This window comes from Nycticebus coucang, chromosome 8 (assembly GCF_027406575.1).
Source record: "Nycticebus coucang isolate mNycCou1 chromosome 8, mNycCou1.pri, whole genome shotgun sequence".
Classification (NCBI taxonomy): domain Eukaryota; kingdom Metazoa; phylum Chordata; class Mammalia; order Primates; family Lorisidae; genus Nycticebus; species Nycticebus coucang.
This window is the reverse complement of record NC_069787.1, coordinates 20,871,972-20,886,749: the sequence shown is the minus strand read 5'-3', so window position 1 is coordinate 20,886,749 and position 14,778 is coordinate 20,871,972.

The window sequence follows — 14,778 nt, the reverse complement described above, 5'->3', positions numbered from 1 at the left end:
GCACAGGTGGGTAAGAACTCCTCTCTCTCTTGCTAAACACCTACTTGTTTCCTTCGATTAGTTCAGTGACTGTCTTGCACTACTTTACTTCTCCAACATTATCACTATTGAAGTTGACCTTGGTCATTTGGCTGAGGTAGAGTTTGTCAGTTCTGACTATGAAGTGACTTTGTCCCCTTTACGTACTGGGCACTTTAGATACAGATTATTAAAGAGTACGGAATTATGCTTCACCTTCTTGAGGAATGAAACAGTATCTACATACATTATTTGATATTTTTCTACATGAGAGATTTATTTTATTATTGATTTACCTATTTATTACAATTTAAATCAGTCATCATTTATATCATTCATGAATATTATGGTGGTTTTCTGTAAGTTACAACTCAATACTTATTTTGTTGCTGATTTTGTTCTTGCTTTGAGCTTTAAAAGCTTTTTCAATCAACTCCCAGAGTACACCATTCTTCAAAGCACAATGGAGCAGAATTCAGAAACTAGCAGGCTGTGAAACAATGGTTTCTAAGCAGTGACATGTAGTGAAAGAGAGTCACTGTTCAACAAACAAATGTCAGTTTGGACACCTCAGTTTGGAGTTCCTAGTTGATTATGTTTTATCCATCCATCACTAGCAGTAGAATCATAACTTAACTTTCTTGCCTGTATGTTGGGAATATTAAAAGTAATAAAACCTGGCTTCACTCAAAGCAGAGATTAAAAGTAATTCATATCTGGTTAAATTTTTTGTTTAATGATCCCTGTTGAAAACACACTAAATGGGGATTTACTATGCAAATGTAATATTTAATAATATTATACAAAGCTTTAATTTATAATATCCAAAGCGTGATTTTGGGAAAAGTGACTAAATCTTGGCTTTGCTTTTCCACAGGATTATTGATAAAAAAGAAACAAAACAGAGTAGAAATTGAAGGAGTCAATTTGTAAGGGATTTTTTTAGATACCTCAGTCTGTTAGCCATCTAGGGAAGCTGTTCAGATAAGCAAAGTTATTACTAGTTTTATTGTTATGATCAATTTCAAAAGAACTCCTGGTCAGATTTGTACAGCAAAGCTTTGTATGGTAAAGAGCTGGAATATCCATGACCTTTCAGTGTAAAGAGACTGTAACTCAATGGTAAATAAAAATAAAATTAAAAGTGCCTAGACAGATACTTTTATGGATTCATAATGGGTTCAGGTGGGTGGATAAGTTTCTAAGTCCCTGCTAAATATTTAATAGAATGCAACAGAAAGATTTTCTATTTTTAAATAAGGTGATCAAAAATTTATGAGACTGTGACATTCCTTCACTGGATCCAGTGTTTCATTTGGAACTAAATTGTACTAAACAGTAGTGTATCATATTCTATAGCAAGTGTTTTACCTGCAGTGAGTCATTGCTCATTAACTGCCAACATTAAATTGGCATTTAATGAGCAAAGTTGTTGTCACTGCAACTTTAGTCTCCACCAGTGCTGTCATGGAGGTGGTCACGAAGTGGAGGTCACCTAAGTGAAACTACAGCATTCTTAAAGGTATTCTGTGAACCAGCTACTTACATAGACTTGGAACAGATTTACTCCAGCAAATTCACAATTACTTTAGAAGTGATGTACAGGTTGCCAGTTGTCCTAGATTGCCTCTTCTCCCATATTTGCCAGCTTTGTGTCAATGCAGTACTCATTAGCTTTTTGTAGACAAAGATGAAATAGTAGATGACATGTAAGTGTATGAGGTTGGTTTTTAACTATACATGGGTACATACCAAGCACTCCTTTTTAATTATCCTTACCATTTTATAAGTACATGCAATCTTTCTATGCATCTCTAGTGTTTGAACAGTAACAATAAAACCAATAATAATGATTAATTAGCTATCAAATTATAAACATTCTTTTAATTATATCCAATGTACCTATTTGATCATTCTTTTAAAATATGGTTATTCAATAGCAATTCACAATTAAAATATCTTTCATATTGAAGTTATGAATGTTAGCCCATAAATGTTGAAGGGCAAAAAGTAATCAATTACATATTTGTCAGACCATATATATTTTAATACCACCAAGCATACAGAAAACTTAATTTAGATTTTTGGAGGGGAGTTTCCAATACTTAATATTTGTTTGTGGGTGCACAGGGCAATCACATGCAGAGCCAAGATGGGCTGTGGGCCCTGGTCAGTGAGTCATCTGTCTGCTCCAGTTAATACCAAGCCATAATTGAGTGGTCATGGTTCTCCACTTGGGGTGTGGTCTCTGCTTCTTTCTCTGTCTCTGTCCACTGCCTAGTCCTTTTCTTGAGTTTTATTTCCTCTTCAGTAGCTCAGGTCGGGACTTACTATATTCTCTGTGTTCTTCACTTTCCATCTTCTTTCTGCGTTCTTATTTTTGAAACAAGAACTTTGTTTCTGCCCAGTGCAGTGTCTCTAGACCCTGAAGCTTAGAAAGAAGCAGTAATTCCCTAAGGTTATTTCAAATGTGTTCCCTGCCATATCCACCTACTGATATGCACAAACTCATTGAATGGAAGACGGTGATATGGAGACAGAGCAAAACTAGATATATATCTCACTATAAATTGCTTTATTTAATGTACACAGTGAAATGTAAAATAGACCTTATTTTTATTCCCACTTTACAGACCAATAAAACAGGACTTGATCAAATCTGTAGAGCTAGTAAATGTCGGTTCCAGACTTGGAGACACCCTCTCACGGGGCCATGTTTTATATCTTTTCCATTTTATCACCCACATCATTTACTCCTGAAGTAAATTCAGTCATTATTCAACTAATATTTATGAAAGCCAACTATATTAAGAGCATTATGTTTAACTGTGAAGAAGAAGTAAGACCACATCATTATCTTGATGAAGCACTTCCAATTTATAGATGCAAAATTAGAATTCAGAATCATTAAGGGTTTAAAATGTGGTCATTAGGTATTGTTAGTGACAGTCGAGATACACAGTTGAGTCCAGAACCCACTAAACTATATCTATCACTTTGTTGGCTTATTTCAATCTGAGAATACATACTTCTGAATTTCAAGGACATTTGACTATAGTTTGAAAAGTAAACTACTGTTACTACTATATGCTGGATAGTGCAGTAGACAATACATTTTACATGAGAGACAAGACATAAGGCTAAAGATGATAGGCAGATCACTCAGCTTGAGATTGATTAAACACAGTTAAGGAGGAGGTGAATTTGATTCAGAGCTGAAGAATATTTGGGATTTCAATAGGTGGAAATTTCACCTAGACACAGCAGAGGAAAGGACACTGATGAGAAGGTCTGGAAGAGCTTGGTAATGATTTATGGAAAGAGAGCAGGAAAGGAAAGGCTTCAGGTCTGGGTAACATCCAAAAGAAAAGTGAGATTGAGGCCATCCGTTACAGTGGGGCATGTATATTTAAGGCCTCACAGCCTCAAGGATTAGTGAGTTATAATTGTTTCTAGATACTTCAAGCAGTTCCATGTTCCTTTCCAATTGAACTTGAATATCTGGTTATCATTTCCACCTTAGTAGACCTACTTGCTTTAACTCTTCAGAGCTTTGCCACATATCCTCTTTCCCCCACATACTCCATCTTCTCAGGCATTCTTATAACATGTTTCCATTTCTGAGGATAGATGAATAAAACATTAAAAGGATCTTTCCCACAATTATCTTTTCCTCTAGAGATAAAAGAAGAGTATTCTGACTACCTATGTTTTTCAGAGAAATTATATAGTCTAAAGTAGATGTCTTGCTTTTGAGAGGAAAACTTTGAATATGTTCATCAAGTATAATCAGAAATGGAGCTCCTTTTTCTACTAACCCAAATAATGCTCTATTTCAAAAATTCAAATGAGGTATGTATTTTTTTAAATATGGGGCTATTTACACTTACTAATTTCTCTTTTTTTCTCATTCTTTGGCAAAACCAAAATTACTGGAATGGAAGCTCCTTGAGGGAAGGTGTTTTATTGACGTTGTTCACTGCTCTGTCCTATTATTATTGGAAACAAATAATAATTAAGCTGGGTTTTTTTGTTTTTTTTTTTTTTTGGCTCAACCTGCATTGTATTTAATGTTCTTTTGCTAAGTCTAAATCTGTGTGTATAATCAATGGTTCAGATGCAAGAAGTACACATCAATTGAATGAGATACTCCCAGTGGTCTCTCCAAGATTAAATAACAAAACAAAACTATCGTCACGCCCCATTACAGATATTTTTATAGAAAACAGAGTATTAACATGCTTGTCTGAATATGGTAGTCAATGATTCTGGAAGTCAATTAAATGTGGAAGGAAAACATGGTATTGATGGTTGTACAAGCCCTTTATTGTTTCAAATACTCTTCAGCACCAGGTACATCATTCAGATTTTATGACAAGATGCAATAATAAGCCATATGTGAAGATAATATATATATTTTTTTCAAATTACATTTTTTCTAGCAAGCTTTCTTATGCATGTTTTCTTTGTTGTGTTATAACACTAACCATGAGTGTCATATGTCAGGCATGATGAAGAGAATTTCTTTAGAATGGAGTTTTACAAGGAATACTGTATTCCAAAGAAAGAATTTATGTTGGTGTATAATCATGAGCCAGACTGAGGACTCTGAATAATTTACATCACAACTGGGGTTAGAGACAATGAGGAGACAGTAATGCAATCAAATAATCAATCAGAACTAGTCGTGTTGCATCTATAATAATTAAAAGAAGTAATTTCTATTGGACTAAACTATTCAGGTAAAATTGATGTCAAATCAAATTAATAAAATAATAAATATGATTGCTTTAAATCAATGCAAGCTTCAGATTAATACTGGCTACACATCTAATGGTTTCAAAAATATTTATAATAAAATAACTATAATAGCAATGTTTTCCCATTCTCTTTTCCTCCCTAGAAGTAAAGCTTTCTGTTTCTGATTTTAGTTTTTATGAGGGCTAACCTTTATTAAAAAGAAGGAAAAACAAGTGATTATTTTCTTTCTAGCTGCGTGTCTGAAAACATCTTTTCCTTCTTTCCTTCTTCCCTCCCTTATTTCTTTATTTGCTCTTTCTCAATTCAACATTTAAAGTTACCTGTCCACTAGCATCCAGTATGATGATGAGAAATCGGATGTTCTTCTCATTGTTATTAAACTTGCTTTTCAGAAAGGAAAAGGCCTTCGGGACTTTCCATGTATCTTAAATACTCTAGAATTTCAAGAAACTATGTCTACATTTTTTTTTAAATTCCTTTTTCTGGATATTCAGTGTTCAAATCTGAAAACATATATGCCTCTTTCTTCATTTGTACAAAATTACCTTCTATTATTTCTTTTAACATCTTTTCTTTATCTCCTCTGTTCCTAATGAGATATGGGAGCATCTTTATTTGTCCTTTATTGTTTTATTCATATTTTACAAGAATTGTTTGAATTTATTTTAATTATTAATTTTGGCAAGTATATTTTTATTCCCTGAGTGACCTTTGTTGATTTCAAATTTGCCTAGCATACTGTTCTTTTTTTAAGATTGTAATAGGTTTTTTTTTATTTTTTTTTTTTATTTTTTTTATTGTTGGGGATTCATTGTGGGTACAATAAGCCAGTTACACTGATTGCAATTGTTAGGTAAAGTCCCTCTTGCAATCATGTCTTGCCCCCATAAAGTGTGACACACACTAAGGCCCCACCCTCCTCCCTCCATCCCTCTTTCTGCTTCCCCCCCCATAAACTTAATTGTCATTAATTGTCCTCATATCAAGATTGAGTACAAAGGATTCATGCTTCTCCATTTTTGTGATGCTTTACTAAGAATAATGTCTTCCACTTCCATCCAGGTTAATACGAAGGATGTAAAGTCTCCATTTTTTTTAATAGCTGAATAGTATTCCATGGTATACATATACCACAGCTTGTTAATCCATTCCTGGGTTGGTGGGCATTTAGGCTGTTTCCACATTTTGGCAATGGTAAATTGAGCTGCCATAAACAGTCTAGTACAAGTGTCCTTATGATAAAAGGATTTTTTTCCTTCTGGGTAGATGCCCAGTAATGGGATTGCAGGATCGAATGGGAGGTCTAGCTTGAGTGCTTTGAGGTTTCTCCATACTTCCTTCCAGAAAGGTTGTACTAGTTTGCAGTCCCACCAGCAGTGTAAAAGTGTTCCCTTCTCTCCACATCCTCGCCAGCATCTGCAGTTTTGAGATTTTGTGATGTGGGCCATTCTCACTGGGGTTAGATGATATCTCAGGGATGTTTTGATTTGCATTTCTCTAATATATAGAGATGATGAACATTTTTTCATATGTTTGTTAGCCATTCGTCTGTCATCTTTAGAGAAAGTTCTATTCATGTCTTTTGCCCATTGATATAAGGGATTGTTGGCTTTTTTCATGTGGATTAATTTGAGTTCTCTATAGATCCTGGTTATCAAGCTTTTGTCTGATTGAAAATATGCAAATATCCTTTCCCATTGTGTAGGTTGTCTCTTTGCTTTGGTTATTGTGTCCTTAGCTGTACAGAAGCTTTTCAGTTTAATGAAGTCCCATTTGTTTATTTTTGTTGTTGTTGCAATTGCCATGGCAGTCTTCTTCATGAAGTCTTCCCCCAGGCCAATATTTCCAGTGTTTTTCCTATGCTTTCTTGGAGGATTTTTATTGTTTCATGCCTTAAATTTAAGTCCTTTATCCATCTTGAATCAATTTTTGTGAGTGGGGAAAGGTGTGGGTCCAGTTTCAGTCTTTTACATGTAGACATCCAGTTCTCCCAACACCATTTATTGAATAGGGAGTCTTTCCCCCAAGGTAAGTTCTTGTTTGGTTTATCAAAGATTAGGTGGTTGTAAGATGTTAGTTTCATTTCTTGGTGTTCAATTCGATTCCAAGTGTCTATGTCTCTGTTTTTGTGCCAGTACCATGCTGTCTTGACCACTATGGCTTTGTAGTACAGACTAAAATCTGGTATGCTGATGCCCCCAGCTTTATTTTTGTTACTAAGAACTGCCTTAGCTATACGGGGTTTTTTCCGGTTCCATACAAAACGCAGAATCATTTTTTCCAAATCTTGAAAGTACGATGTAGGTACTTTGATAGGAATGGCATTGAATAGGTAGATAGCTTTGGGAAGTATAGACATTTTAACAATGTTGATTCTTCCCATCCATGAGCATGGTATGTTCTTCCATTTGTTAATATCCTCTGCTATTTCCTTTCTAAGGATTTCAAAGTTTTATTTATAGAGGTCCTTCACCTCCTTTGTTAGGTATATTCCTAGGTATTTCATTTTCTTTGAAACTATGGTGAAGGGAGTTGTGTCCTTAATTAGCTTCTCATCTTGACTGTTATTGGTGTATACAAAGGCTACTGACTTGTGGACATTGATTTTATATCCTGAAACATTACTGTATTTTTTGATGACTTCTAGGAGTCTTGTGGTTGAGTCTTTGGGGTTCTCTAAGTATAAGATCATGTCATCAGTAAAGAGGGAGAGTTTGACCTCCTCTGCTCCCATTTGGATTCCCTTTATTTCTTTGTCTTGCCTAATTGTATTGGCTAGAACTTCCAGCATTATGTTGAATAGTAAAGGTGACAGAGGACAACCTTGTCTGGTTCCAGTTCTAAGAGGAAAAGCTTTCAGTTTTACTCCATTCAGTAAAATATTGGCTGTGGGTTTGTCATAGATAGCTTCAATCAGTTTTAGAAATGTGCCACCTATGCCTATACTCTTCAGAGTTCTAATTAGAAAAGGATGCTGGATTTTATCAAATGCTTTTTCTGCATCTATTGAGAGGATCATGTGATCTTTATTTTTGCCTCTGTTAATATGGTGGATAACGTTTATAGACTTGCGTATGTTAAACCAGCCTTGCATCCCTGGGATGAAGCCTACTTGATCATGATGAATGACTTTTTTGATGATAAGCTGTAATCTATTGGCTAGGATTTTGTTGAGAATTTTTGCGTCTATGTTCATGAGTGAGATTGGTCTGAAATTCTCCTTTTTGTTTGGGTCTTTTCCTGGTTTTGGTATCAGGGTGATGTTTGCTTCATAGAATGTGTTGGGGAAGATTCCTTCTTCCTCAGTTTTCTGGAATAATTTCTGCAGTACAGGAATAAGCTCTTCCTTGAAGGTTTGATAGAATTCTGGAGTGAAGCCATCTGGACCAGGGCATTTTTTAGTTGGAAGCTTTTTTATTGTTTCTTTGATCTCAGTGCTTGAAATTGGTCTGTTCAGGAGGTCTATTTCATCCTGGCTGAGTCTAGGGAGAGGGTGTGATTCCAAATATTGATCCATTTCCTTCACATTGTCAAATTTCTGGGCATAGAGTTTCTGGTAGTATTCAGAGATGATCTCTTGTATCTCTGTGGGATCAGTTGTTATTTCCCCTTTATTGTTTCTGATTGAGGTTATTAGAGATTTTACTTTTCTATTTCTAGTTAGTCTGGCTAATGGTTTCTCTATTTTATTTATTTTTTCAAAAAACCAACTCCTTGTTTCATTAATTTTCTGAATGATTCTTTTGTTTTCAATTTCATTGATCTGTGATTTGATTTTGGATATTTCTTTTCTTCTACTGAGTTTAGGCTTAGATTGTTCTTCTTTTTCCAATTCCATAAGATCTCTTGTGAGATTGTTGATCTGCTCTCTTTCTGTTTTTCGAATGTAGGCATCTAAAGCGATGAATTTTCCTCTCAAAACTGCTTTTGCAGTATCCCACAGGATTTGGTAGCTTGTGTCTTCATTGTTGTTATGCTCAAGGAAGTTAATGATTTCCTGTTTTATTTCTTCCTTCACCCATCTGTAATTCAACAGCAGATTGTTTAATTTCCATGCCTTTGGGTGGGGTCGAGCATTTTTGTTAGAGTTGAGTTCCACCTTTAGTGCCTTATGGTCTGAAAAGATACAAGGTAAAATTTCAATTCTTTTGATTCTGTTGATATTTGTTTTGTGTCCCAGGATATGATCAATTTTGGAGAATGTTCCATGGGGTGATGAGAAGAATGTATATTCTTTATCTTTGGGGTGGAGTGTTCTATATGCATCTATCAAGCATAGTTGTTCTAGGGTCTCATTTAAATCTCTTACATCTTTGTTTAATTTCTGTTTAGAGGATCTGTCCAGCTCTGTAAGAGGTGTGTTAAAGTCCCCTGTTATGATGGTATTATCAGATATCATATTGCTCAGACTGAGTAAGGTGTGCTTCAGGAATCTGGGAGCATTTAAATTTGGTGCATAAATATTTAGAATGGAAATGTCTTCTTGTTGTAGTTTTCCCTTGACCAATATAAAGTGACCATCTTTGTCTTTTTTGACTTTAGTTGCTTTAAATCCACATGTATCTGAAAATAAGATTGCAACTCCTCTTTTCTTCTGAATTCCGTTTGCCTGAAAAATTGTCTTCCAACCCTTAACTCGGAGCTTTAATTTGTCTTTTCAGGCCAGGTGTGTTTCTTGCAGACAGAAAATGGATGGCTTGTGTTTTTTAATCCAGTCAGCCAATCTATGTCTCTTCAGTGGGGAATTCAAGCCATTAACATTTATTGAGATAATTAATAAGTGTGGTAGTATTCTATTCGTCTTATTTGGTGAGAGTCCATTGCTTAGTTTTATCGTTTGCATCAGTGTGGAGGTTAGGTTCTGTCCTTTGATTTCTGAGTTCTTACTTTGCTGCTGATCCATTGTGGTGGTCAGTGTGCAGAACAGGTTGAAGTATTTCCTGTAGAGCTGGTCTTGTTGTGGCGAATTTCCTCAATGTTTGTATATCCGTAAATGATTTGATTTCTCCGTCAATTTTGAAGCTTAGCTTAGCAGGGTACAGAATTTGGGCTGGAAATTGTTCTGTTTAAGTAGATTAAAGGTAGATGACATTGTCTTCTTGCTTGGAAAGTTTCATTAGAGAAGTCTGCGGTAACTCTGATGGATTTGCCCCTTTAGGTCAACTGGCGCTTACTCCTGGCAGCTTGCAGAATCTTTTCTTTTGTCTTGATTTTGGACAGGTTCATCACAATGTGTCTTGGAGAAGCGCAGTTAGAGTTGAGGTGACCTGTGGTCCGATATCCCTCTGAAAGCAGTGTGTCAGACTCTTTGGTGATGTTTGGGAAATTTTCTTTTATAATATTCTCTAGTATGGCTTCCATCCCTCTGGGGCATTCTTCTTCCCCTTCTGGAATTCCTATAACTCGTATGTTGGAATGCTTCATAAAGTCCCATAATTCTGACAGTGAACGTTCTGCTTTCTCTCTCTTCTTTTCTGCCTCTTTTACTGTCTGAGTTATCTCAAGAACTTTGTCTTCTACCTCTGAAATTCTTTCTTCTGCATGGTCTAACCTGTTGCTGATACTTTCCATTGCATCTTTAAGTTCCCTAATTGACTGTTTCAGTTCCTTCAGCTCTGCTGTATCCTTTTTATATTCTTCATATCGTTCATCTCTTATTTGATTCTGTTTTTGGATTTCCTTTTGGTTATTTTCCACTTTATTAGCAATTTCCTTCATTGTTTCCATCATTTCTTTCATTGTTTTCAACATGTGTATTCTAAATTCCCTTTCTGTCATTCCTAACATTTCTGTATAGGTGGAATCATCTGCAGTAGCTACCTCATGGTCCCTTGGTGGGGTTGTTCTAGACTGGTTCTTCATGTTGCCTGGAGTTTTCTGCTGATTCTTCCTCATGAGTGATTTCTTTTATCTGTTTCCTTGCCCTAATTTTCCTTTCACTTCCTCTTGCTCTTTAAGTTCTTGTGCCTGTGGAAGTTGTGGGCGGGTTTAGACGGATTGAACACACGCGACCACTTGCCGGTTTTCCACTGTTTTAGTCCTCCTCTTGGGGTCCAGAAGTCTCTCGCTGACTCCCTGTATCTTCATAGGAGTGATGATAGGCAGTTCCCACCAGCCAGAGATGCCTGGAGTCCTATCTCCCCAGACTCTGTAATAGGTTTTTAACATCTCTACATTATAACTTTTAAAATTATTTCCTTTCATAAATTAGATTAGTGTTTTTTCGAAATAAGATTTTCCGTTTATTTTTCTTGTTCTTCCTCTTCAACTTGCTGTGTCCCCTCTCATGATCTCTGGTTGCCACTTCATTCTTTATAAGGACAGTGAGATGCTGTTCACAGATTCTTCAAATATTAAGGTAAGATAAGAAACAACATCTTCATCAAAGATCTTCATTTTCCCCAAAGAGAAAATTCAAAACTTTTAAAAAGGAGTTACTTTAGGGAATAGTGTTTCCCTTGTGATAAACACCGTTGCCTTTTACACTCCATACTGCTTCTATAGAGAAGGTACAATAAATCTGTGGAATTAGTCCACACAGTCCACACACAGTCCTTCAATTAATTTCTATTTCCTGCATCTTCTCACTTTGAAGTTACAGGCTGTCAGAGACTCTGCTAGGCTGAATCTTCAAGTTTAAATAAGAGTAAATTTTTGCCAGTTCCATCCGTTTTACACTTCATAGAAATTTGTTGAAAAATTTCCTTTTGGGGAGGCAGAGCAAGATGGTGGCCGAGTAACAGCTTCCTTGCATCTGGGCACTGTGAGTCTGGGGAGATAGGACTCCAGGCATCTCTGGCTGGTGGGATCTGCCTATCATCACCCCTGTGAGGATACAGGGAGTCAGCGAGAGACTTCTGGACCCCAAGAGGAGGACTAAAACAGTGCAAAAATGGCAAGTGGTCGCGTGTGTTCAATCCATCTAAACCCGCCCGCAACTATAAGTTCAGTAGTAGCGAGACTGCAAACCAGAAAGGCCTTACCTGTGAACTGTTTTGGTGTCTTTGGACTTGGCACTCAGTTGAACTGCCTTCGGGAGAGCCTGAGCGGGAGTGCAGAGAAATCTGGCCTTTGTCTAGGGCCCCAGTCTGAGCCGCTGAGCCAGACGGAGCTAATAGTGTTTGGCTGTGGGTCACAGGGAGCAATTGTGAGCGATCTGCCCCGGCAAGCTCTCCCCTCAGGGTCGCAGAGCTAGAATCGGCTGGGAACTGGTAACCCAGTGACCCAGTAGCCTAAGGGTGGGGTCTGAGCCGCCTTGCAGCCCTAACCCTCAGGGGCAGAGTGAGACCGGTTTTGGCACACTGGGTAAGTGGATAGCCACTTCAGCAGTGATTCTAGTGACAAGCTCTTTCCTGGGAAAGCTTCTGCTCAGCAAGTTTACAAGTTCAAAGTGCATTTTAAGTGGGATGAAGAGAGATTTAGGGTGTCTACCTGCTGGGGTTTGAGAAATCAGCAGCCTCCAGTCGTATCAGAACTGTGATTAACATCTCATACCACAGAAGACCACATGTTGCCCAGACAATATTCAATAACATATACATACTGCTTTGTTTTTGGTTGTGTTTTTTTTTGTTGCTTTGTTTTTGTTTTTTTTTTTTTTGGTTTGGTTGTTTTTTTTGTTTGTTTATTTTGATGTCGTTGATGTTGTTTTGTTTTTTAATTTCAACTTTTTCCATACAGATCCATTTTCTTTCTCAATTTTTCTAGTTTAATTATAATTTCCCATTGCTGCCTTTTTCAATAACTAGAACTTCATATCTGCTAGTGTTTCTACAGCTATTATTTGGTTTTCCACCCAATTTTATCCCATAAAAGTTTTCCGTTTGCTTGTTTTGGTTTGATTTATAGCATTTTTGTCTTTCCTCTCTACGTGGTGGAGGTGGGGTACTGTGTCTGATCAGGTTAGCAAAGAGCTGCTGACCTCAAGGGAACCACCCAACTGGGCACCCCCAGAAGGTGGGATTTTTTTAAAGCTTGTGACAAAGTACCCTACTGTACCTATATTGCTCTGTCTCCCTCTTTCTGTGCCTCTCTTCTTTTTGTCAATATTCCTTTTACCCACACCCCTCCTTTCTCTATTTTTCTTTTTTTTTCTTATCACTCAGTCCTTCTTTCTTTCATCCCTTTTTTCTTCTTCAAACTTCTCACACTTCTGGTCCTGTAACTCTTAGTCCACAGGCATGAGAACTTAAAGAGCAAGAGGAAGTGAAAGGAAAATTAGGGCAAGGAAACAGATAAAAGAAATCACTCATGAGGAAGAATCAGCAGAAAACTCCAGGCAACATGAAGAACCAGTCCAGAACAAGCCCGCCAAGGGACCATGAGGTAGCCACTGCAGATGATTCCACCTATAAAGAAATATTAGGAATGACAGAAAGGGAATTTAGAATACACCTGATGAAAACAATGAAAGAAATGATGGAAACAATGAAGGAAACTGCCAATAAAGTGGAAAATAACCAAAAGGAAATCCAAAAACAGAATCAAATAAGAGATGAACGATATTAAGAATATAAAAAGGATATAGCAGAGCTGAAGGAACTGAAACAGTCAATTAGGGAACTTAAAGATGCAATGGAAAGTATCAGCAACAGGTTAGACCATGCAGAAGAAAGAATTTCAGAGGTAGAAGACAAAGTACTTGAGATAACTCAGACAGTAAAAGAGGCAGAAAAGAAGAGAGAGAAAGCAGAACGTTCACTGTCAGAATTATGGGACTTTATGAAGCGTTCTAACATACGAGTTATAGGAATTCCAGAAGGGGAAGAAGAATGCCCCAGAGGGATGGAAGTCATACTAGAGAATATTATCAAGGAAAATTTCCCAAATATCACCAAAGATTCTGACACACTGCTTTCAGAGGGCTATCAGACCCCAGGTCGCCTCAACTCTAACTGCGCTTCTCCAAGACACATTGTGATGAACCTGTCCAAAGTCAAGACAAAAGAAAAGATTCTGCAAGTTGCCAGGAGTAAGTGGCAGTTAAATTACAGAGACAAATCCAACAGAGTGACTGCAGACATCTCTAATGAAACTTTCCAAGCAAGAAGACAATGGTCATCTACCTTTAATCTACTTAAACAGAACAATTTCCAGCCCAGAATTCTGTACCCTGCTAAGCTAAGCTTCAAAATTGACGGAGAAATCAAATCATTTACGGATATACAAACACTGTGGAAAGTCGCCACAACAAGACCAGCTCTACAGGAAATACTTCAACCTGTTCTGCACACTGACCACCACCATGGATCAGCAGCAAAGTAAGAACTCAGAAATTAAAGGACAGAACCTAACCTCCACACTGATGCAAAAGATAAAACTAAGCAATGGACTCTCACAAAATAAAATGGATAGAATACTACCATACTTATCAATTATCTCAATAAATGTTAATGGCTTGAATTCCCCACTGAAGAGACATAGATTGGCTGACTGGATTAAAAAACACAAGCCATCCATTTTCTGTCTGCAAGAAACACACCTGGCTTCAAAAGACAAATTAAAGCTCCAAGTCAAGGGTTGGAAGACAATTTTTCAGGCAAATGGAATTCAGAAGAAAAGAGGACTTGCAATCTTATTTTCAGATACATGTGGATTTAAAGCAACTAAAGTCAAAAAAGACAAAGATGGTCACTTTATATTGGTCAAGGGAAAAATACAACAAGAAGATGTTTCAATTCTAAATATTTATGCACCCAATTTAAATGCTCCCAGATTGTTCAAACAGACCTTACTCAGTCTGAGCAATATGATATCTGATAATACCATAATGACAGGGGACTTTAACACTCCTCTTACAGAGCTGGACAGATCCTCTAAACAGAAATTAAACAAAGATATAAGAGATTTAAATGAGACCCTAGAACAACTGTGCTTGATAGACGCACATAGAACACTCCACCCCAAAGAAAAAGAATATACATTCTTCTCATCACCCCATGGAACTTCTCCAAAATTGACCATATACTGGGACACAAAACAAATATCAACAGAATCAAA